General features: G+C 39.9%; 1 long non-coding RNA gene across 1 annotated transcript; it reads right to left on the reverse strand.

Moving 5' to 3' along the window:
- Positions 1-355: 355 nt before the first annotated feature.
- On the reverse strand, positions 356-5,956 carry LOC107131365 (uncharacterized). Its single transcript, XR_001494339.3, has 3 exons — positions 5,526-5,956; positions 1,447-2,291; positions 356-1,216 (listed from the first exon to the last, which is right to left on the reverse strand). It is a non-coding gene; the product is annotated as an uncharacterized lncRNA (long non-coding RNA).
- Between the last annotated feature and the right edge of the window lie 17,492 nt (positions 5,957-23,448).

Here is a 23,448-nt window from a genome sequence, read left to right on the forward strand (position 1 = left end):
ACAAACACATGAAAAGATGCTCAACATCACTCATTATCAGAGAAATGCAAATCAAAACCACTATGAGGTACCATTTCACACCAGTCAGAATGGCTGCGATCCAAAAGTCTACAAGCAATAAATGCTGGAGAGGGTGTGGAGAAAAGGGAACCCTCTTACACTGTTGGTGGGAATGCAAACTAGTACAGCTACTATGGAGAACAGTGTGGAGATTCCTTAAAAAACTGGAAATAGAACTGCCTTATGATCCAGCAATCCCACTGCTGGGCATACACACTGAGGAAACCAGAAGGGAAAGAGACATGTGTACCCCAATGTTCATCGCAGCACTGTTTATAATAGCCAGGACATGGAAGCAACCTAGATGTCCATCAGCAGATGAATGGATAAGAAAGCAGTGGTACATATACACAATGGAGTATTACTCAGCCATTAAAAAGAATACATTTGAATCAGTTCTAATGAGGTGGATGAAACTGGAGCCTATTATACAGAGTGAAGTAAGCCAGAAGGAAAAACACCAATACAGTATACTAACGCATATATATGGAATTTAGAAAGATGGTAACGATAACCCTGTATACGAGACAGCAAAAGAGACACTGATGTATAGAACAGTCTTATGGATTCTGTGGGAGAGGGAGAGGGTGGGAAGATTTGGGAGAATGGCATTGAAACATGTGAAACGTCATGTATGAAACGAGATGCCAGTCCAGGTTCAATGCACGATGCTGGATGCTTGGGGCTGGTGCACTGGGACGACCCAGAGGGATGGTGTGGGGAGGGAGGAGGGAGGAGGGTTCAGGATGGGGAACACATGTATACTAATTAAATAATGTTCTATTAAAGAAAAAAAATTAAAAAAAAAATAAAATAAAGATATATTAAGTGCAAAAAAAAATTAAAAAGAAAAACAATTCTTATAAAAGTCCAACTCTTACCCATCTTAAAGCATTGATTGATTCACAAAACAGTTATAGAGTACCAACCATATGCAAGAAAACAAATTCCTCCTTCAAACACAGATATGATTATGATACAATATGATATATAAAAGTTGACATATGAAAGTGATAAATGAAATAAGGAAGGATTTGCAGAAGAAGTGAAGAAAGGAGATCGTGAGAAACAGAAAAGGGAGAAAATCATTCTACTTGGAGATTCGAATGTGAGCTCAAACATCAGGCACAGGGCATCTGGGTTGTTTCCGAGGAACCTGGAAGGAAGAGCACAAAATACATGGAAGAAAGTAGAGAGATGCATCTGGAAAGACACTGAGAAGAACCTCAAGGGCTACACTGAAAACCTGAAGTTCACTGGCTAAGCGCCTTGACTCTTAGACATGGGAGTCCTAAGTAGATTTACACTATATTGTTTTGCTTCTAAATATAATAATGGTGAATTTAGGGACTTCCCTGGTGGTCCAGTGCTTAGGAGTCCACATACCAATAAAGGGGGAAGGCATTCCATTCCTGGTCAGGGAAGATCCCGCGTGCCATGGTGCAACTAAACTGTGCTCCACAGCTACTGAAGCCAGCACCCTAAAAGAAGAAACAAAGGAAATATTTGGCCGGGGAGGAGGGCTCACTTTTAAACCACCCACATGATGCAGCAACAGCAGCATCATGGCTGAAAGACAGATGCCTCCCTGGTTCTCCCGCCACCAACAGCAATTTGGCCTCCATCCATGGACATACTCTAAGTGCTAAGAGAGAAAAACCTGCCAGCCAAGAGTACTCTTTCCAGAAAAGTTGTCTTTCAGAAATGAAAGAGAAATAAAAACTGTTCCAGACAAAGCAAACCTGATGGAGTTCATCACCACTAGTCCCACCTCATGAGAAATGCTGAAAGGAGTCCTCAAACTGAAATGAAAGGATGTTCATCAGTGACAAAACAAATTTAAATATACAACACACTGATTAAGGCAAATATGCAGTCAAATCCAGAATACTGTAATATTTTACATGGTGGTATGTTAACAAAGGAACTCTAGTAATAAGGCTAAAGGACAAGAGTATTAAAAATAACTATTTCTCTTGTAAAATATAAAATCTGTATATCATAAACATTAGCTCAAGTTAGAAATTATTTTATAGGAAAATAACAAGGGACATGCTGTTAAATATTGATATAGGATTACCTATCAGAACCCTCATTCTGCATAGCAGGAAACTACTGGTTGCTGTTTCCTCCACTCTTTCTCTGCTGAAACAACCCACTCTCATCAGCAGCATCACATATGTTCTCTGATACGTCCACTTCACTCTTTTGTGCTTCTTTTCTTCTTCAACCTTTAATGGAAAATTGACACTAAGAATAATTGCTATGCATTGATTATAAAGATCTTTGTTTTCAATTTTCTTATTTGACTCAGTGCTCACCCTGAATTTAAGTGATAAAAATATTTTTGTGTTTATTTTAATTTTATCACAAGTCACTTAAATTTTTGTAAAATCTGCTCCTTTCTGTTTGAGAAAAAGAAACAAAATTCCCAAACATTTCAAAAATGGCTTTCTTAATAAAATGCAATTATTCGTATTCAGTCTTCCCCATCTGACTGGCAGAGACAGAGAAATAAAAAGACAAAGACACAAAATCTGTCCTCTTTGGTCTTTACCACCTGGATTTTCCATTAAACAGCTGGATGTAGAGGATGTGACACCTTCGTGCCTCAGAAAGGAAACATTCTTCTCTCTGCACTAAAGCTATTCTTTCCCCTCTGCCTTTTATAATTCTTTTTTCACTTGGATACGGGAGATGGCAAAATAGTGACGGTGTTCACTAAATTAAATGAACCAGAGTTTACCAAAACACAAGGAGCAGAATGAAACTGAGGAGTTGTGAGTTAGTGTGGAATTCTGGAATATAAGTAATGCTTCCCAATTCCACATTCAATAACCATCAAACCTTACAGATAGAGGGTATAGAAATAACTACCTAGCATTGCCCCACTATTTACCAAAAACAGCAATAAAATAAAAAAAAAATGTTCAAGGTTTTGTTTAAGGCCCCTAAACTGGCACTCCCTAGCATTTTATGGCACCAAAAGAGATGATACAATTCTGGAACGTTGAATGTTATATGTTACCAAATGAATTCATCAGATTAATCAGATAAGTTAAAAGTGTGACTCTGGCACAGTAACTTAATGCCTTAGTTGGGGGTAGGGCTCATTTTTTTTTTTAAACAGGAGAATACATAGAGTTTTTTTTGTTTCTTTTTCTTTTCTTTTCTTTTCTTTTTTTTTTTTTTGTCTTTTTGCCTGCTGTTCAAACTCAGTCAAAACAAAAGAGCAAACAATTTTAAAAACCTATTACTTGGCATTGAAACATGTAAAATATCATGTATGAAACGAGATGCTAGTCCAGGTTTAATGCACGATACTGGATGCTTGGGGCTGGTGCACTGGGACGACCTGGAGGGATGGTATGGGGAGGGAGGAGGGAGGAGGGTTCAGGAGGGGGAGCACATGTATACCTGTGATGGATTCATTTTGATGTTTGGCAAAACTAATACAATTACGTAAAGTTTAAAAATAAAATAAAATTAAAAAAATAAATAAATAAAAAATAAAAACCTATTACTGAAGAAAGAAAAATCTCACAGCATCTCAGAACTCAGTGTTCTCCTTTGTAGATAAACATTTTTTTTTTCTTTTTTGCTCAGGGTTTATACTACCTATGGGCTTCCCTGGTGGCTCAAATATTAAAGAATCCACCTTCAATGTGGGAGACCTGTGTTCGATCCCTGGGTTAGACAGATCCTCTGGAGAAGGGAACAGCTAGCCACTCTGGTATTCTTTCTGGCCTGGGGAATTCCATGGGCAGAGGAGCCTGGAAGGCTACAGTCCAAGGGTTCGCAAAGAGTTGGACACGACTGAGAAACTTTCACACACACATACACACTCTGTGTAACAAAATCACACATGTCAAAACTTTCTACATTTTAGTAAACAACATAATGGAAAGGTCTGTCTCAAAAGAAACATCTGAGAGTGCTGATTAAAGCATATGTGGGAGCACACATATTTGTTATTAAAAAGATCCTGAAGCAGCCATGCTGGAAATCTAAGTGTCCAGCGACTGCGGAAAGCAGAGAAGATCACACATATTCAACCACAATGAAGAGATTAGAGGGAACACATGTTCATGTACCATCTCTCAGTCAGTGTTTTATTCCCATTCTATGGAAATGTAACTTATATTTAACCCAAGAGAGTTAAAGGGGGGAAAAAAAAAAAGATGCAAAACCCTAGCTGATTATTCTTCTTAAGCAATGTCCTTGGTGCTTATTCTGGCTCAGAAGACCACATGGTACATAGCTAAATGAGTTTTCCAGTCCATATGAAGACTAATGGAGAAGAATTAGATATTAGAATTTATTGAAGAACAAAAACCATGAAAATAGTTTCTTGAATTCCTGTTATTGAGATAGTAATCGATTTCTACACAATTACCTCTTTGGATGACCCCACTTTATTCATAAATGGAAAATCAAAATGGACCACATCATCAAGAAAGAGAAAAACAAAAGCAAGAGAAAATTAGAAACTCTCTTGGAAGTTAAATTTTCTCTTTTTCCAGAGCCAGAAACTCTACTTGAAACATGTCTATTTCATTCTTAACCTCTGTATATCCTTCTCTAATTCTTCATTTACATACACTTCAGATTCGCCTTGACTATTAGGTGGAGAAGAATTCTCATTTTCTAATTCGGGTTCCATGCTTTTATTGTCACTACCGCTGTAATTATCTGCATGCAGTGGCTTCTGGAATCAGTCCTGTATTGCTTTATTTTTCAGATCCATATTTTAACAACAGCAAGGGGAACGTGAATTTTTATTTGAATTCTATGTTTCATCTTACCAGGGTAGACAAATCACAGACTAGAATGGCATGCCTGTCTCATGTCTAATTTCCTATTAGTGGGATCTTGCCTCATATTTTGTGACATTTGCATATCAATCTCTTGGTCTTTCACTTTGAATATAGCTACCAGCTCCCCTACTTTTTTTATTTTCTGTATCATTATAAAAACTCTCCTCAATTTTCATAAACACATGTTCAATGTCTAGTTGATATTTTCAAAGTCTACTTTATTTTTAGGGAGAAAAAAACAAAACAAAACAAAACAAAACTTTGAAGATGACCCACAAGTCTATCCAAGGGACCCAGAGTTTACAGACCATGGATGAACATTTGAGACAGGGTTCTTTTTGTTCAGGAAATGCTTGGAATATTACAGAGAAAGATACTCCAAATGCATCTTTTTCCTCAAATCAGGTATGTTATTTGTGAGATTAGGAGATATTTCCTTTTGGTTTGCTCCTTCCTCAGGATTATCACGTAGTGGATCTTCCTCAGGACAAATGGTAATTTGGTATTCCTCACAAAATTTCACTGAACTTCTGCTTTAACTCATTTGTGATGGGTTTTAACTTATCTTTCCATTCTAATTTGCCTTGTTTCATATACATTTTCTCACACAGTACTACACCAGATATTGAAATTTACAGTTTTACATACCTCTGCATGGTTATTCTCATCTTCATCAAGCTTTCCTTGTTCTTCCTCTGTTATCATTTCCAAGTCTGGTTCTCTTGACAGATCTGCATGTTTAGTTAAAATTACTTAGAATGTTTAGATAAAAGACATACTCCTCATTTAAAACATAGATCTAAAACATTGTATGAAGTGACAGATTAAATCAATCTTAATCTTCAGCTGAATATTTACTTATTTAAGAACTACTTCCAATGACCTAAAAATGTCAACAAACCATTTGGGAAATACCAGATGTCACCAGGTTATAGGCACACAAACAGCTCAAAGATTCAGTCACAGATTGATCCAAACAGCAGTGAACAAAACAATCAGAAATCAAACAAAATACAGGACAGACACATAAAGTCATCATACATTCTCTTCTCTACTTCATAACAGGACCTTTTTAACAACATGCCAAGCATCAGCTGCAACAGTATTCATGGTTTACAAAATTCCTCTTCCTTTTTAGCTTTTATCAGTTCCTTCATCTGAAATGCTTCCCTCTACATTTCTGACGAATTATTTTTCATTTTTAAGGCTCAACCTGCTTTGTGAAGTTGTCTTTGATTACTGCCATCTTTCCCCTGATAGAGGTATGCCTTTCCTTGTAGCTCCCTTTAAAGATTTTTCTAGTGTACCTTTCTAGATTTTCCTAGTGATAGACATAGATCTGAACTGTAAATTATTTCTTTACATGTCTATCCTCTTGGCTTCTAGACTGCAGAGGACAAGCTCTTAAAAGTCACCTCGGTATATATAGCGTTTGTTGTTTTTTTTTTTTTTATTTTTTTTTTGTTGAATGATAACTGTTTTACAGAATTTTATTGTTTTATGTCAAAGCTCAACATGAATCATCCATCAGTTCAGTTCAGTTCAGTTCAGTCAGTCATGTCCGACTCTTTGCGACCCCATGAATCACAGCACGCCAGGCCTCCCTGTCCATCACCAACTCCCAGAGTTCATTCAGACTCACATCCATCGAGTCAGTGATGCCATCCAGCCATCTCATCCTCTGTCGTCCCCGTCTCCTCCTGCCCCCAACCCCTCCCAGCATCAGAGTCTTTTCCAGCGAGTCAACTCTTAACATGAGGTGGCCAAAGTACTGGAGTTTCAGCTTTAGCATCATTCCTTCCAAAGAAATCCCAGGGCTGATCTCCTTCAGAATGGACTGGTTGGATCTCCTTGCAGTCCAAGGGACTCTCAAGAGTCTTCTCCAACACCACAGTTCAAAAGCATCAATTCTTCGGCCCTCAGCCTTCTTCACAGTCCAACTCTCACATCCCTACATGCCCACAGGATAAATCATAGCCTTGACTAGACGGACCTTTGTCAGCAAAGTAATGTCTCTGCTTTTGAATATGCTATCTATGTTGGTCATAACTTTCCTTCCAAGGAGTAAGTGTCTTTTAATTTCATGGCTACAGTCACCATCTGCAGTGCTTTTGGAGCCCCAAAAAATAAAGTCTAACACTGTTTTCACTGTTTCCCCATCTACTTCCCATGAAATGATGGGACCAGATGCCATGATCTTAGGTACACATATATCACCCCTTTTGAACCTCCTTCTCTTCTCCCTCCCCATCCTACCCCTCTAGGTTGATACAGAGCCCAGTGTCTCTTATTCAATAATTATTTCTCGGGTTTCCACTCAGTACTAGGCACTGGAGTTTAATGAAAAATGTAGGGAAATATGTCAGGGATGGCTTTTCTAGAGAGAATGCCTGAGTGAAGACTTACAAAGTTCAACGGAACAGAAGGCAGGAGAGGGAGAGCATTTCAGGCCATAGCAAGATGGGAAGAGAAGCACACACACCACAGGGTAGATATTTGTCCAAAGTGAAGGGATGGGACTGACGAAGGTCATGGCATCCAGTCCCATCACTTCATGGCAAAGAGATGGGGAAACAATGAGAACAGAAACAGACTTTATTTTCTTGGGCTCCAAAATCAATGCAGATGGTGACTGCAGTCATGGAATTAAAGGACGCCTGCTCCTTGGAAGTTAAGATATGACAAACTTAGCATTTTAAAAGGCAGAGACGTTACTCTGCTGACAAAGGTCCGTCTGTCTAGTCAAAGCAAAGGCTTTTCCAGTAGTCATGTATGGATATGAGAATTGGACAAAAAAGAAGATTGAGTACCGAAGAACTGATGCTTTTCAACTGTGGTGTTCGAAAAGACTCACGACAGTCCCGTGGACTGCAAGGGGATCCAAGCAGTCAATCCTAAACAAAATCAGTTCTGAACATTCATTGGAAAGACTGAGGCTGGTGCTGAAGCCCCAGTACTTTGGCCACTGGATTTGAAGAGCTGACTCATTAGAAAATACCCTGATGTTGGGAAAGGTTGAAGTCATGAGAAGGGAATGACAGATGATGAGATGGTTGGATAGCATCACCGACTCCATGAACGTGAGTTGAGCAAGCACCAGGAGATGGTGAAGGACAGGGAAGCCTGGTGTGCTGTGGTCCCTGGGGCTGCATAGAATCAGACACGACTGAGCAACTGAACAACAACAACAGGGACAAGTGGTGAAGGCGCCAGCAGTAGTTCAGAATTCTAGTGCAAAGGACTGAAAAGACTAGAGATAGAGGGTCAGGCAGAAGTCAGCTTATGAGAGCATCAGTGGCACTTTAAGAAGTCTAGACATTAATGTGACTCAGAGTGCCTCATGGTCACGTGTGCTTTTGAGATTGTTGATTCTAAACACCACGGGAGGGAGGAATCTGAAGGGCATATGAATAACCGGAGGAAGGCGAATCTGAAGGCATTAATACTGGGAATAACAAGGTAATGCAGGCCTGAAGTGAGGGAGTGTTTACAGAAATATTTAGGATATAAAACTTTCAGGGTACAGTATAGAATAAATCTTTAAGAAACCAATACATGTACAAATCCAGGGACCCTGAAGGATAAAATAACTGCTCATTATTTTATAAAATGTATTGACTGAGAAGAAAATGATCAACATGAACTGACTGAAGTGGATTCTATCTATTTTTTAGTTTTCCTATCTCACATCGTCCAGTGTTGAAGGGACTCATGTAGGCATTTTATTTGAACTTGTTTTTCCTGGATCTACCAAGCTCATGGAGAGACAAGAGCAAACAACTCAGTTGTATAGATTAAAAGAAAAAAAGACAAAACACATTGAGTTTGGAGCCTGTAGTCACTATTCTAGGAGATAACTGAAAATATTCTGCAAATGCAAGGGGAGAATAGAAAAGAAAAAAGTACAGGAGTGAAAAAAGAAACAGTGGATGATTTCTTACCATAGTCCGGACCATATGACTGATTAAGGGTGCTACATTAATTGGTATTTACAGACAACACATTATTAGATGTGGTTACTCAATAGACTGGGCATCCTAGTAGAATCAGAATTGACTTTCTATATACTGCTTTTAAGTGATACATCACTCCTTTATAGCAACCTCCCATGTGAACTCTTAATTCATTACAAATACTAAAACAAGGTGATATACTATGTGGACACAGCTAAGAAGGAGGTACTATGTAGCAAATGTCCCATGACTCCCATTCCCTCTGGGATAGCCAATTCTAAAAAATATGAAGTAACAGAAAACACAAGAAATATTTTAGTATTTGGTATCAGAGTTGCTTTTGCAGTTATACTGAATATAATCATAACTAATACTTATGAATTGACAGCCATATAAAAACATTGCTATGAAGTCTGGTTTTAAGAAGGCAGTCTCTAGATGGCTACCTAGTCTCCCAACTAGTCCCAGAGCTCTAAACATAATCCTGCTACCCATTCTCAGGTGTATGCTAAATTCTAGCTTAAACGAACTTACTTTTTGTTAACTCTCTTTGTTATTTATTGTATTACTATACCTCTTGAAAATCCGTATGCAGGTCAGGAAGCAACAGTTAGAACTGGTCATGGAACAACAGACTGGTTCCATATAGGAAAAGGAGTACGTCAAGGCTGTATATTGTCACCCTGCTTATTTAACTTATATGCAGAGTACATCATGAGAAATGCTGGACTGGAAGAAACACAAGCTGGAATCAAGATTGCCAGATATGCAGATGACACCACCTTTATGGCAGAAAGTGAAGAGGAACTAAAAAGCCTGCTGATGAAAGTGAAAATGGAGAGTGAAAAAGTTGGTTTAAAGCTCAACATTCAGAAAATGAAGATCATGGCATCCGGTCCCATCACTTCATGGGAAATAGATGGGAAAACAGTGGAAAGTGTCAGACTTTATTTTTTGGTGCTTCAAAATCATTGCTGATGGTGACTGCAGCCATGAAATTAAAAGACGCTTACTCCTTGGAAGGAAAGTTATGACCAACATAGATAGCATATTCAAAAGCAGAGACATTATTTTGCCAACAAAGGTTTGTCTAGTCAAGGCTATGGTTTCTCCTGTGGTCATGTATGGATGTGAGAGTTGGACTGTGAAGAAGGCTGAGAGCCGAAGAATTGATGCTTTTGAACTGTGGTGTTGGAGAAGACTCTTGAGAGTCCCTTGGACTGCAAGGAGATCCAACCAGTCCATTCTGAAGGAGATCAGCCCTGGGATTTCTTTGGAGGGAATGATGCTAAAGCTGAAACTCCAATACTTTGGCCGCCTCATGCGAAGAGTTGACTCATTGGAAAAGACTCTGATGCTGGGATGGATTGGGGGCAGGAGGAGAAGGGGACGACAGAGAACGAGATGGCTGGATGGCATCACTGACTCGATGGACATGAGTCTGAGTGAACTCTGGGAGTTGGTGATGGACAGGGAGGCCTGGCGCACTGTGATTCATGGGGTCACAAAGAATCGGACACGACTGAGCAACTAAACTGAACTGAACTGATGGTCAGGAGGAGAATGCAAACACCTTGCTAAGAGGTATTGATTGGCTGTAGGTTGCATAAAAGGAGTCAGCACAAGGTAGACTTTGCTACAAAATCTAATTTGGAACCATCAAAAGGACGGTAAGACCATGCCCAGGCGGCCCACAGCTGAGTGCTCTAGGCTTCTGCATTACCTTCTTTGCTTCCTGTTTCCTGGCAGCTCCGACTTGCATAGCTGATGGAGAGAGTAATTCCCTATTGGGAACACCACTGCAGTCTTCATCTTCGTTTTATCTATTATGGTCTTCTGTCCAAATTCTGTGGATGCTGACTGATTTTTGGTCATTGAATGGGACACCAATGCACACTGACCATCAACTTTCAAATGCCTGGCTCTTTGACAAGTCTCATTATTGAGGCTCAAAGCAGCAGAAGACCAATTTGAAAAATGTGAAAACAAAGTCTCCATTTATTAGAATGCGAGTAAGAATACAACTCAGACTAGCTTGTACAAAGTCTTTCTTCAGAGAATCAGTTCCATGTCCTCCTCTCCCCTGAAACTCGCTAGTCCTTCACAGCTTACAGTATCTCACACGTTACTGCCATTCATGAAGAGATGTAAACCTGTGTGTCTCATTTCTTCTCCTTTTTAATTGCCTAGTATTACTGATTTTGATTCACTCAACTTCTATTACATATTCTGTATTCCATAAGAACTTTACCAATAATTATTTTTTCAACATCAGTTGAGTTCAGTTCAGTCGCTCAGTCATGTCTGACTCTTTGTGACTTCATGAACTGCAGCACACCAGGCCTTCCTGTACATCACCAACTCCTGGACTCTACCCAAAATCATGTCCATTGTCAGTGATGCCATCCAACCATCTCATCCTCTGTCGTCCTCTTCTCCTCCTGCCCTCAATCTTTCCCAACATCAGGGTCTTTTCAAATGAGTCAGCTCTTGGTATCAGGTGGCCAAAATATTGGCGTTTCAGCTTCAACATCAGTCCTTCCAATGAACACTCAGGACTGATTTCCTTTAGGATGGACTGGTTGGATCTCCTTGCAGTCCAAGGGACTCTCAAGAGTCTTCTCCAAAACCACAGTTCAAAAGCATCAATTCTTCAGCACTCAGATTTCTTCACAGTCCAACTCTCACATCCTTACATGACTATTTTTCAACATACAAATATATTATTAAGAAAATGTATATCTACCTTATTTTACACTTAATTATGCCAGAGATCAAATTCCAACATCTGCTGGATCATAGAAAAAGCAAGAGAGTTCCAGAAAAACATCTACTTTTGCTTTATGGACTATGCCAAAGACTTTGACTGTGTGGATCACAATAAACTGTGGAAAATTCTGAAAGAGATGGAAATACCAGACCACCTGACCTGCCTCTTGAAAATTTGTATGCATGTCAGGAAGCAACAGTTAGAACTGGACATGGAACAACAGACTGGTTCCAAATAGGAAAAGGAGTTTGTCAAGGCTGTATATTGTCACCCTGTTTATTTAACTTATATGCAGAGTACATCAAGAGAAACGCTGGACTGGAAGAAACACAAACTGGAATCAAGATTGCCAGGAGAAATATCAATAACCTCAGATATGCAGATGACACCACTCTTATGGCAGAAAGTGAAGAGGAACTAAAAGCCTCTTGATGAAAGTGAAAGTGGAGAGTCAAAAAGTTGGCTTAAAATTCAACATTCACATATACACAATGGAGTATTACTCAGCCATTAAAAAGAATACATTTGAATCAGTTCTAATGAGGTGGATGAAACTGGAGCCTATTATACAGAGTGAAGTAAGCCAGAAGGAAAAACACCAATACAGTATACTAACGCATATATATGGAATTTAGAAAGATGGTAACGATAACCCTGTATACGAGACAGCAAAAGAGACACTGATGTATAGAACAGTCTTATGGACTCTGTGGGAGATGGAGAGGGTGGGAAGATTTGGGAGAATGGCATTGAAACATGTGAAACGTCATGTATGAAACGAGATGCCAGTCCAGGTTCAATGCACGATGCTGGATGCTTGGGGCTGGTGCACTGGGACGACCCAGAGGGATGGTGTGGGGAGGGAGGAGGGAGGAGGGTTCAGGATGGGGAACACATGTATACTAATTAAATAATTTTCTATTAAAGAAAAAAAAAGAAAAAAAAATTCAACATTCAGAAAACGAAGATCATGGCATCTGGTCCCACCACTTCATGGGAAATAGATGGGGAAACAGTGGAAACAGTGTCAGACTTTATTTTTTCGGGCTCCAAAATCACTACAGATGGTGACTGCAGCCATGAAATTAAAAGACGCTTACTCCTTGGAAGGAAAGTTATGACCAACCTAGATAGCATATTCAAAAGCAGAGACATTGCTTTACCAACAAAGTTTCGTCTAGTCAAGGCTATGGTTTTTCCTGTGTTCATGTATGGATGTGAGAGTTGGACTGTGAAGAAAGCTGAGGGCTAAAGAATTGATGCTTTTGAACTGTGGTGTTGGAGAAGACTCTTGAGAGTCCCTTGGACTGCAAGGAGATCTAACCAGTCCATTCTGAAGGAGATCAGCCCTGGGATTTCTTTGGAAGAAATTATTCTAAAGCTGAAACTCCAGTACTTTGGCCACCTCATGTGAAGAGTTGACTCATTAGAAAAGACTCTGATGCTGGGATGGATTGGGGGCAGGAGGAGAAGGGGACGACAGAGGATGAGATGGCTGGATGGCATCATTGACTCGATGGACATGAGTCTGAGTGAACTCCGGGAGTTGGTGATGGACAGGGAGGCCTGGCGCACTGTGATTCATGGGGTCGCAAAGAGTCGGACACGACTGAGTGACTAATGTGATGTGATCTGAGCTGAACGCATATGTATGGAGTCTAGAAAGATGGTACTGACGGATTTATTTGCAGGGCAGCAATGCAGAAACAGACAGAGAGAAAAGACTTAGAGACACGGGTGAAGGGGAAGAGGGGAGAGGGTGAGATGGATGGAAAGAGTAACATGGAAACTAACAATTCCATATGTAAAATAGATAGCCAATGGGAATTTGCCCTATCACTCAGGGAACTCAAAGAGGGGCTCTTCAACAATTTAGAAGGGTGGGATGGAGAGGGAGATTGGAGAGGGTTTTGGGGGGGAGGGGACATGGGTGTACCTAAGTCTGATTCTTGTTGATGTCTGACAGAAGACAACAAAATTCTGGAAAGCAATTATCCTTCAAGAATAAATGAATTTTTTACAACTCTATTTGAACATTCACATGGTTTACTGCCTCTTTCCCTGTAAACAGCACACTAACGACTCTAACTTCTTATCTATGTCTTCTGGAATGGCAGGTAAAGATTAAAGGAATGACCTAGATATAAAAAAAGAAGTAAAACTATGATTATCCAAGTTGAAGGTTTAAAAGTTTTCAAATACATTTATGATGATCAACAAGGACTCAATATTCACATCGGGGGAAAAAAAAACCAACTAAAAAAATCAAGTAACCACAATGACTAACTTTTCTATATGGAAGAATTTACATGTTAGTTTCACATGTATAACAAAGAATTGACAGGGTAATTTAACATCTATAAACACTGAAATTAATAAAGTTTCTTAAAAATAATATGGGGTGGGGGGCGTGGTCCTAAGATGACAGAAGGATAGGACAGGCAGAATAGACAGGAGTCTTAAAAGGGGAGAAGTTTCCAAATACCAGGAAACACTCTCACCACTGGGTCTGTGGGGAGTTTTGGAATCTCAGAGGACAACATAACCGGGAGGAAAAATAAATACATAAATAAATAAAACCCACAGATCATGTGCCTAACTGGAACTCCCTGCCCTTGCATCCACCATCAGCAAGTGGGAGAGGGAGGTGCAGGCTGCACTGCTTAGAGTAAGAACTGGGCCTGAATGCCCTGAGGGGGCAATCTTAGGGAACTAACATGAGATAGCAACCCAAACTGTGGGATAGCCAGAGGGGGGGTGGGGAAGAGAGAGAGAGAGAGAGAGAGAGAGAGAGAGAGAGAGAGAGAAGTATCCTGCGAAAAGCCCTAACCTAAGGCACTGCCAAGCCCACTCAAAAAACAAAGGACTGAGTGAATACCAGAGGTGAGCTAGATGGCTGTGAGTCGGCCCATCCCCCACTGGAGACAGGGAGGCGGGAGGGGGGCAGCCAGAGCTGGAAAGAGGCAAACTTGGCCCCAGAGAGGCATCCTCTACCAAGCTGCAAGCAGGCACCCAGTTGCTAATCAAACCCCCTTGGGATTCTGGATGGTTGACTTCTGCCAGGAGGGTCGCAGCCAGAGATCAGCTCCCCAGAAAAGACATATGGCACACTGGAGATGGGCGCACCCGCTGCCACCCAGGAAACTGAGCGGCTGGGACCAGGGAGGTGATAAGACGCACTCCCCACCCGGGGAGACAGCACTCACCAAGCACCTGTTTGCCTGAGCTGCTCAGACCTGGGAAGGGCACAAAACGCAGGCCCAACAGAGTCTGCCCCTTAGTGGACAACCTGAGAACCTGAACCTGAGCAGCTTAGACCCTGGAAGTGCACCCAACCCAGGGCCCGCCTCAGATAGTTCTCTGGCAGAGCATCCTAGAGCCTGAGAAGTGTAGAGTGGGAAAGTGCATGCACCATGTGGCCAAGACACTGTAAGCACTCCCCACACATGCCAGTGATATTTGTTTGCAGTCTTCCTCTGTCCCCACAGCAGTACTGAACAACTGAGCCTAAATAAGTGACCACCTTCGCCCCATTGTGTCAGGACAGAAATTAGACACTGAAGAGAACAGCAAATGGAAGAAGCTAAAATAAACAGAGGGAACTGCTTTGGGAGTGACAGGTGCAACAGATTAAAACCCTGTAGGTAACAGCAACTACATTGGAAGGGGCCTATAAATCTTGAGAAGTATAAGTATAAGCTGGATCAAGGAACTATCTGAAACTGAATTGACCCCACACTGCCCACAGCAGCTCCAGAGAAATTCGTAGATATATTTTTACTATTATCATTATTTAAATATTTATTTTTTTAAGTTATCTATTACTCTGTCATGGTCTTTGTATACTGGGACCTGGAGACTGGAGTCAATGAGAAGAGGGATGCAGGGGACCCAAGTCTCGAGTGAAACAATGGTGCTTTGTTTGCAGAAAAGAATGTTTATATATCTTCATACAAGGCAGCTTTAGGCAGTAAAAAAAAAAAAAAAAGGAGCAAAAACAAAGCCAAGCGAATAACAATCCTCAAAGGGCCAGAAAGCATTGCATGTCCTGAGCAAGAGGGGCATAACTGAGCAGATCACTTTTGAGTGAGGTCAATGGCGGGAGTCAATGAAGGGACCAAGCAGGTGCCCTTTCTCAGGATCTCAGTCCCGGGAACTGTATGAAGCTCTGCTCGTTCCTGCAGCAACTGATGAGGAATAGAGAATCCTTGAGAAATGGCACACAAAAGAAAAGAATAACATATTGGATTCCTTAAAGCTGAATGTCCCCTGACATTACTCCTTTAATTTTCATTTTTATAACCTATTACCTTGCAAAAAAAAAAACAAAAAACAAAACAAAAAAACCTATATTTAAAGCAAACTTCATATATATATTTCATAATTTTTGTGACTTCGTTTTGTTTTTCTAATATTGTATTTTTCAGAGTCTAACCTCTACTCTAGATGTTTAATCTTTGCTTTTTGGTATTTGTTATCAATTTTGTGCCTTTAAGAACCCAATCTTCAGTACCCATTTTTACTTGGGAGTGTGACTACTGGTTTGATTGCTCTCTTCCCTTTTTGACTCTGCTTTGTCTCCACCAGGTCGTTTCTATCTCCTCCCTCTCCCTTCTTTTCTCTACCCAACTCTGTGAATCTCTTTGTGTGTTCCGGACTGTGGAGAATACTTAGGGACCTGATTAGTGCCTGGATCTGTCTCTCTCCTTTTCATTCACCCTTTTCTTCTCCTGGTCACCTCTGTCTCCTTCCTCCCTCTTCTCTTCTCTTTGTAACTCCGTGAACCTCTCCAAGGGGTCCAGACGGTGGAGAGCACATAGGGAATTGATTACTGGCTAGCTTGCTCTCTCCCCTTTTGATTCCCCCTCCCCTACTCCTGGTCACCTCTATCTCCCTTCTCCCTCTTCTCTTCTCCATGTAATTCTGTGAACTTCTCCAGGTGTTCCTCACTGTGGAGGAGCTTTTCATCATTAACCTAGGTGTTTTATCATTGGTGCTGTACAGATGGAGAAGTCTTCAGTCTTATTGTAAGAATAAGACTGAAAACCAGAGGCAGGAGCCTTAAGTCCAAAACCTGAGAATACCAGAGAACTCCTGACTCCTGGGAACATTAATTGATAAGAGCTCATCCAAAAGCCTCCATACCTAAACTTAAACCAAGCACCACCCAAGAGCCAACAAGTTCCAGAGCAAGACAAGCCATGCAAATTCTCCAGCAACGCAGGAACTTAGCCCTGAACTTCAATATACAGGCTGCCCAAAGTCACACCAAACCCATAGACATCCGAAAACTCACTGCTGGACACTTCATTGCACTCCAGACAGAAGAAACCCAGCTCCACCCACCAGAACACCAACACAAGATTCCCTAACCAGGAAACCTTGACAAGCCAACCATCCAAACCCACCCACAGAGAGGGACCTCCACAATAAAGAGGAACCACAAACTGCCAGAATAGTGAAAGGCCACCCCAAACACAGCAATCTAAACAATATGAAAAAGCAGAGAAATACTCAGCAGGTAAAGGAACATGATAAATGCCCACCAAACCAAACAAAAAAGGAGGAGATAGGGAGTCTACCTGAAAAAGAATTCAGAATAATGATAGTAAAAAAGATCCAAAATCTTGAAAACAAAATGGAGTTACAGATAAATAGCCTGGAGGCAAGGATTGAGAAAATGCAAGACATGTCTAACAAGGACTTAGAATAAATAAAAAAGAGTCAATCAATAATGAATAATGCAATAAATGAGATCAAAAACACTCTGGAGGGAACCAATAGTCGAATAACAGAGGCAGAAGATAGGATAAGTGAGGCAGAAGATAGAATGGTAGAAATAAATGAAGCAGAGAGGAAAAAAGAAAAAAAGAATGAAAAGAAATGAGGAAAACCTCAGAGACCTCTGGGGCAATGCTAAACGACCCAACATTCTAATCAGAGGAGTCCCAGAAGAAGAAGACAAAAGGAAAGGCCATGAGAAAATACTTGAGGTGATAATAGTTGAAAACCTCCCTAAAATGAGGAAGGAAATAGTCATTGAAGTCCTAGAAACCCAGAGAGTCCCAAACAGGATAAACCCAAGGTGAAACACCCCAAGACACATATTAATTAAATTAACAAAGATCAAATACAAAGAACAAATATTAAAGGCACCAAGGGAAAAACAACAAATAACACACAAGAGGATTCCCATAAGGATAACAGCTGATCTTTCAATAGAAACTCTTCAGGCCAGAAGGGAACGGCAGGACATACTTAAAGTGACGAAAGAGAAAAACCTACAACCCATATTACTGTACCCAGCAAGGAGCTCATTCAACTGTGAAGGACAAATCAAAAGCTTTACAGACAAGCAAAAGCTGAGAGAATTCAGCTTTTGACAGCTCTTCAACAAATGCTAAAGGATCTTCTCTAGACAGGAAACACAGAAAGGATGTATAAACTCGATCCCAAAACAACAAAGTAAATGGCAATGGGATCATACTCATCAATAATTAACTTAAATTTAAGTGGGTTGAATGCCCCAAGCAAAAGACAAAGACTGGCTGAATGGATACAAAAACTAGAACCCTATATATGTTGTCTACAAAAGACCCACTTCAAAACAGGGGACATGCTGGGGTCCAGCCCCAGTGAATCCAGGGAACTCGAAGGCGGGACAGCATTGGAAATTGATCAGGAAACAATAGCTTAATTAAATATTAACTAGAAATATAAAGAGTGGTTAAGTAAGGATAGCTCAATGAGAAAATTCAGTGGAGAAAAGAGGCTGAATAACTTGGTTTACATGGAAAGCCAATAAAATCCCAAGACAAGGAATTTGCATCACCTACATAGGCTGCAGGCATCCTCCCATTCTCTCGAAGGAGAGGAGACACTAAGGCCTCCCCGGTCGGATCTTAGAAGCCCAGGTAAAATTAGTAGGCTTGGCAAGCCTTCACGCTCCAGATGGGAATTCAGCCAGAAGGTTAGAGAAAGAATGACATGAGGAGATCAGTCTTTCTAGGAACTGATCCATTTCTTTATTTTTTGGGTCTGCTTTTATACACAGAGATGAAACACGAGGGTCACGCGGGGTCAGCAGTCCTGACTTTATCAAAATCAGTTGCTTCATACAAATGTATACAAACGTCTTAGGGGTGTTACATCATCTTCTGGCCAAGGACCTGTTAACAATTCATGACCCTCTCCTTGTGATAGCGGTCAGTCAACCAGAACACTTATTTCTCCAGGGGTGATTTATTCCTAAAACAGACACCACCTTCCGAAGGCACCAGATAAATTTACATTCCTATAGGGTGAGGGTGTAGTGGGTTTTAATTAAGGAAAGAATTTGCTTAGCCTAAGGTCTAACGTGATTAATATCAAAGGTTAATACTTATTTCTTCTATATATTCATTAATGTGTATAAGGGCAGGGGATGTGGAGACTTAGCAGCAAACATTGGCCCAACAAGTGAAAAACCCTTCACCAATACAATTTTTAATCAGCCCACTATACTACACTAATAATTTCCTAACTTCTCAAAAGAATCTGTTTTTAGAAGGTTTAAAGCATCTCATGCCTTTCACGGTTGGGAGGCTGTGAACAATCACATGTGGCCAGACAAACTTGTCAGTCAGGCTAGAGAACTTTCAGAGGAGTTTGTAGGTTGAAACACTCCTGTCACGCCCAGGAATTATTATTAACTGGAGCTCCGAGTTAACTCCCTCTCCGAAAGAGGTGGTGGGGGATAGATCCCCGTAAAGTCAGAGGTGTAGGTGAGAGCACAAGGTAGTAAAGTAGGCAGACTCTGGTTTTGGGGATAGATGCTCAAGAATTTCCAGGGGGACTTCTGAGGCTCGATCCCACCTTTGTGTATGCCGAGCCTCCTTCCTCATGACCTTTGCCAGGGGCGGAGTTCCTCACATTGGCTCCCGGCAGGGACACATACAGACTGAAAGTGAAGGGCTGGAAAAAGTTACTTGATGCAAATAGAGACCAAAAGAAAGCAGGAGTAGCAATACTCATATCAGATAAAATAGACTTTAAAATAAAGGCTGTGAAAAGGGACAAAGAAGGAAACTACATAATGACCAATGGATCAATCCAAGAAGAAGATATAACAATTATAAATATGTATGCACCAACATAAGAGCACCACAATATGTAAGGCAAATGCTAACAAGTATGAAAGTGGAAATTAACAATAACACAATAATAGTAGGAGTCTTTCACACCCCACTCACACTTATGGATAGATCAACTAAACAGAAAATTAACAAGGAAACACAAACTTTAAATGATACAATGGACCAGTTAGACCTAAATGATATCTATAGGACATTTCACCCCAAAACAATGAATTTCACCATTTTCTCAAGTGCACATGGAACCTTCTCCAGGATAGATCACATCCTGGGTCATAAATCTAGCCTTGGTAAATTAAAAAAAAATTGAAATCATTCCAAAAATCTTTTCTGACCTCAATACAGTAAGATTAGACGTCAATTACAGGAGAAAAACTATTAAAAATTCCAACATATGGAGGCTGAACAACACGGTTCTGAATAACCAACAAATCACAGAAGAAATCAAAAAAGAAATCAAAATGTGCATATAAATGAAGGAAAATGAAAACAAAACAACCCAAAACCTATGGGATACTGTAAAAGCAGTGCTAAGTGAAGGCTTATAGCAATACAGGCTTACCTCAAGAAACAAGTAAAAAGTCAAATAAATAACCTAACTCTAGAACCCCAGGGTTAGTAGAAGGAAATAAATCTTAAAAATTAGGGCAGAAAGAAATGCAAAAGAAACAAAAGAGACCATAATAAACAAAGCTAAAAGACGTTTCTTTGAGAAGATAAATAAAATTGACAAACCATTAGCCAGACTCAAAAAGAAACAAAGGGAGAAAAATCAAGTCAACAAAATTAGAAATGAAAATGGAAAAATCACAACAGACAACACAGAAATACAAAGGATCATAAGAGACTACTATCAGCAACTATATGACAATAAAATGGACAACCTGGAAGAAATGGACAAATTCTTAGAAAAGTATAACTTTCCAAAACTGAACCAGGAAGAAATAGAAAATCTAAACAGACCCATCACAAGCATGGAAATCGAAACTGTAATCAGAAAACTTGCAGCAAACAAAAGCCCAGAACCAGACGGTTTCACAGCTGAATTCTACCAAAAATTAAGAGAAGAGCCAACACCGATCCTACTGAAACCCTTCCAGAAAATTGCAGCGGACAGTAAACTTCCAAACTAATTCTAGGAGGCCACCATCACCCTAGTACCAAAACGAGACAAAGATGCCACATAAAAGAAAACTACAGGCCAATATCACTGATGATCATAGATACAAAGATCCTAAACAAAATTCTAGCAAACAGAATCCAACAACATATTAAAAAGATCATACATCATGACCAAGTGGGCTTTATCCCAAGGATGCAAGGATTTATCAATATCCACAAATCAATCAATGTAATACACCACATTAACAAATTGAAAGATAAAAACCATATGATTATCTCAATAGATGCAGAGAAAGCCTTTGACAAAATGCAACATCCATTTATTATAAAAACTTTCCAGAAAGCAGGAACAGAAGGAACATACCTCAACATAATAAAAGTTATATACGACAAACTCACAGCAAACATTATCCTCAGTGCTGAAAAATTGAAAGCATTTCCCCTAAATTCAGGAACAAGACAAGGGTGCCCACTCTCACCACTACTATTCAACATAGTTTTGGAAGTCTTGGCCACAGCAATCAGAGCAGAAAAAGAAATAAAAGGAATCTAGATTAGAAAAGAAGTAAAACTTTCACTGTTTGCAAATGACATGATCTTCTACATAGAAAACCCTAAAGACTCCACCAGAAAATTACTAGAGCTAATCAATGAATATAGATAAGTTTCAGGATATAAAATTAACACACAGAAATCCCTTGCATTCCTATACATTAACAATGAGAAAACAGATAAAGAAATTAAGGAAACAATTCCATTCACCATTGCAACGAAAAGAATAAAATACTTAGAATATACCTACCTAAAGAAACAAAAGACGTATATATAGAACATTATAAAACACTGTTGAAAGAAATCAAAGAGGACATAAATAGATGGAGAAATGTACCATGTTCATGGATTGGAAGAATCAATATAGTGAAAATGAGTATACTACCCAAAGCAATCTATAGATTCAATGCAATTGCTATCAAGCTACCGACGGTACCTTTCACAGAACTAGAACAAATAATATCACAATTTGTATGGAAATACAAAAACTTTGAATAGCCAAAGCTATCTTGTGAAATAAGAATGGAACTGGAGGAATCAACCTACCTGACTTCAGGCTTTACTACAAAGCTACAGTCATCAAGACAGTATGGTACTGGCACAAAGACAGAAATATAGATCAATGGAACAAAATAGAAAGCCCAAAGATAAATCCATGCACCTATGGACACCTTATTGATGACAAAGGAGGCAAGAATATACAATGGACAAAAGACAATCTCTTTAACAATTGTGCTTGGAAAACTGGTCAACCACTTGAAAAAGAATAAAACAAGAACACTTTCTAATACCATACACAAAAATAAACTCACAATGGATTAAAGATCTAAACATAAGACCGGAAACTATAAAACTCCTAGAGGAGAACATAGGCAAAACACTCTCCGACATAAATCACAGCAGGGTCCTCTATGACCCACCTCCCAGAGTAATGTAAATAAAAGCAAAAATAAACAATTTGAACCTAATTAAACTCAAAGACTTTTGCACAACGAAGGAAACTATAAGGATGGTGAAGAAAGAGCCTTCAGATTGGGAGAAAATAATAGCAAATGAAGCAACTGACAAACAACTAATCTCAAAAATATACAAGCAACTCCTACAGCTCAACTCCAGAAAAATAAATGACCCAATCAAAAAATGGGCCAAAGAACTAAACAGACATTTCTCCAAAGAAGACATACAGATGGCTAACAAACACATGAAAAGATGCTCAACGTCACTCATTATCAGGAAAATGCAAATCAAAACCACCATGCGGTACCATCTCATACTGGTCAAAATGGCTGCTATCCAACAGTCTACAAACAATAAATGCTGGAGAAAGTGTGGAGAAAAGGGAACCCTCTTACATTGTTGGTGGGAATGCAAACTAGTATAGCTACTATGGAGAACAGTGTGGAGATTCCTTAAAAAACTGGAAATAGAACTGCCATATGACCCAGCAAACCCACTGCTGGGCATACACACTGAGGAAACCAGAAGTGAAAGACACACGTGTACCCCAATGTTCATCGCAGCACTGTTTATAATAGCCAGCACATGGAAGCAACCAAAATGTCCATTGGCAGACGAATGGATAAGAAAGCTGTGGTACCTATAAACAATGGAATATTACACAGCCATTAAAAAGAATACTTCTAAATCAGTTCTAATGAGGTGGATGAAACTAAAGCCTATTATACAGAGTGAAGTAAGCCAGAAAGAAAACCACCAATACAGTATACTAATGCATATATATGGAATTTAGGAAGATGGTAACAATAACCCTATATGCGAGACAGCAAAAGAGACACAAATGTAAAGAACAGTGTTTTGGACTCTATGGGGGAAGGCAAGGGTGGGATTACTTGAGAGAATAGCATTGAAACATGTATATTATCATATGTGAAACAGATCGCCAGTCCAGGTTTGATGCATGAGACAGGGTGCTCAGGGCTGGTGCACTGGGATGACCCAGAGGGATGGGATGAGGAGGGAGGTGGGAGAGGAGTTCAGGATGGGGAACACATGTACATCCACGGCTGATTCATGTCAGTGTA

Source organism: Bos taurus, chromosome 1 (assembly GCF_002263795.3).
Source record: "Bos taurus isolate L1 Dominette 01449 registration number 42190680 breed Hereford chromosome 1, ARS-UCD2.0, whole genome shotgun sequence".
Taxonomy (NCBI): domain Eukaryota; kingdom Metazoa; phylum Chordata; class Mammalia; order Artiodactyla; family Bovidae; genus Bos; species Bos taurus.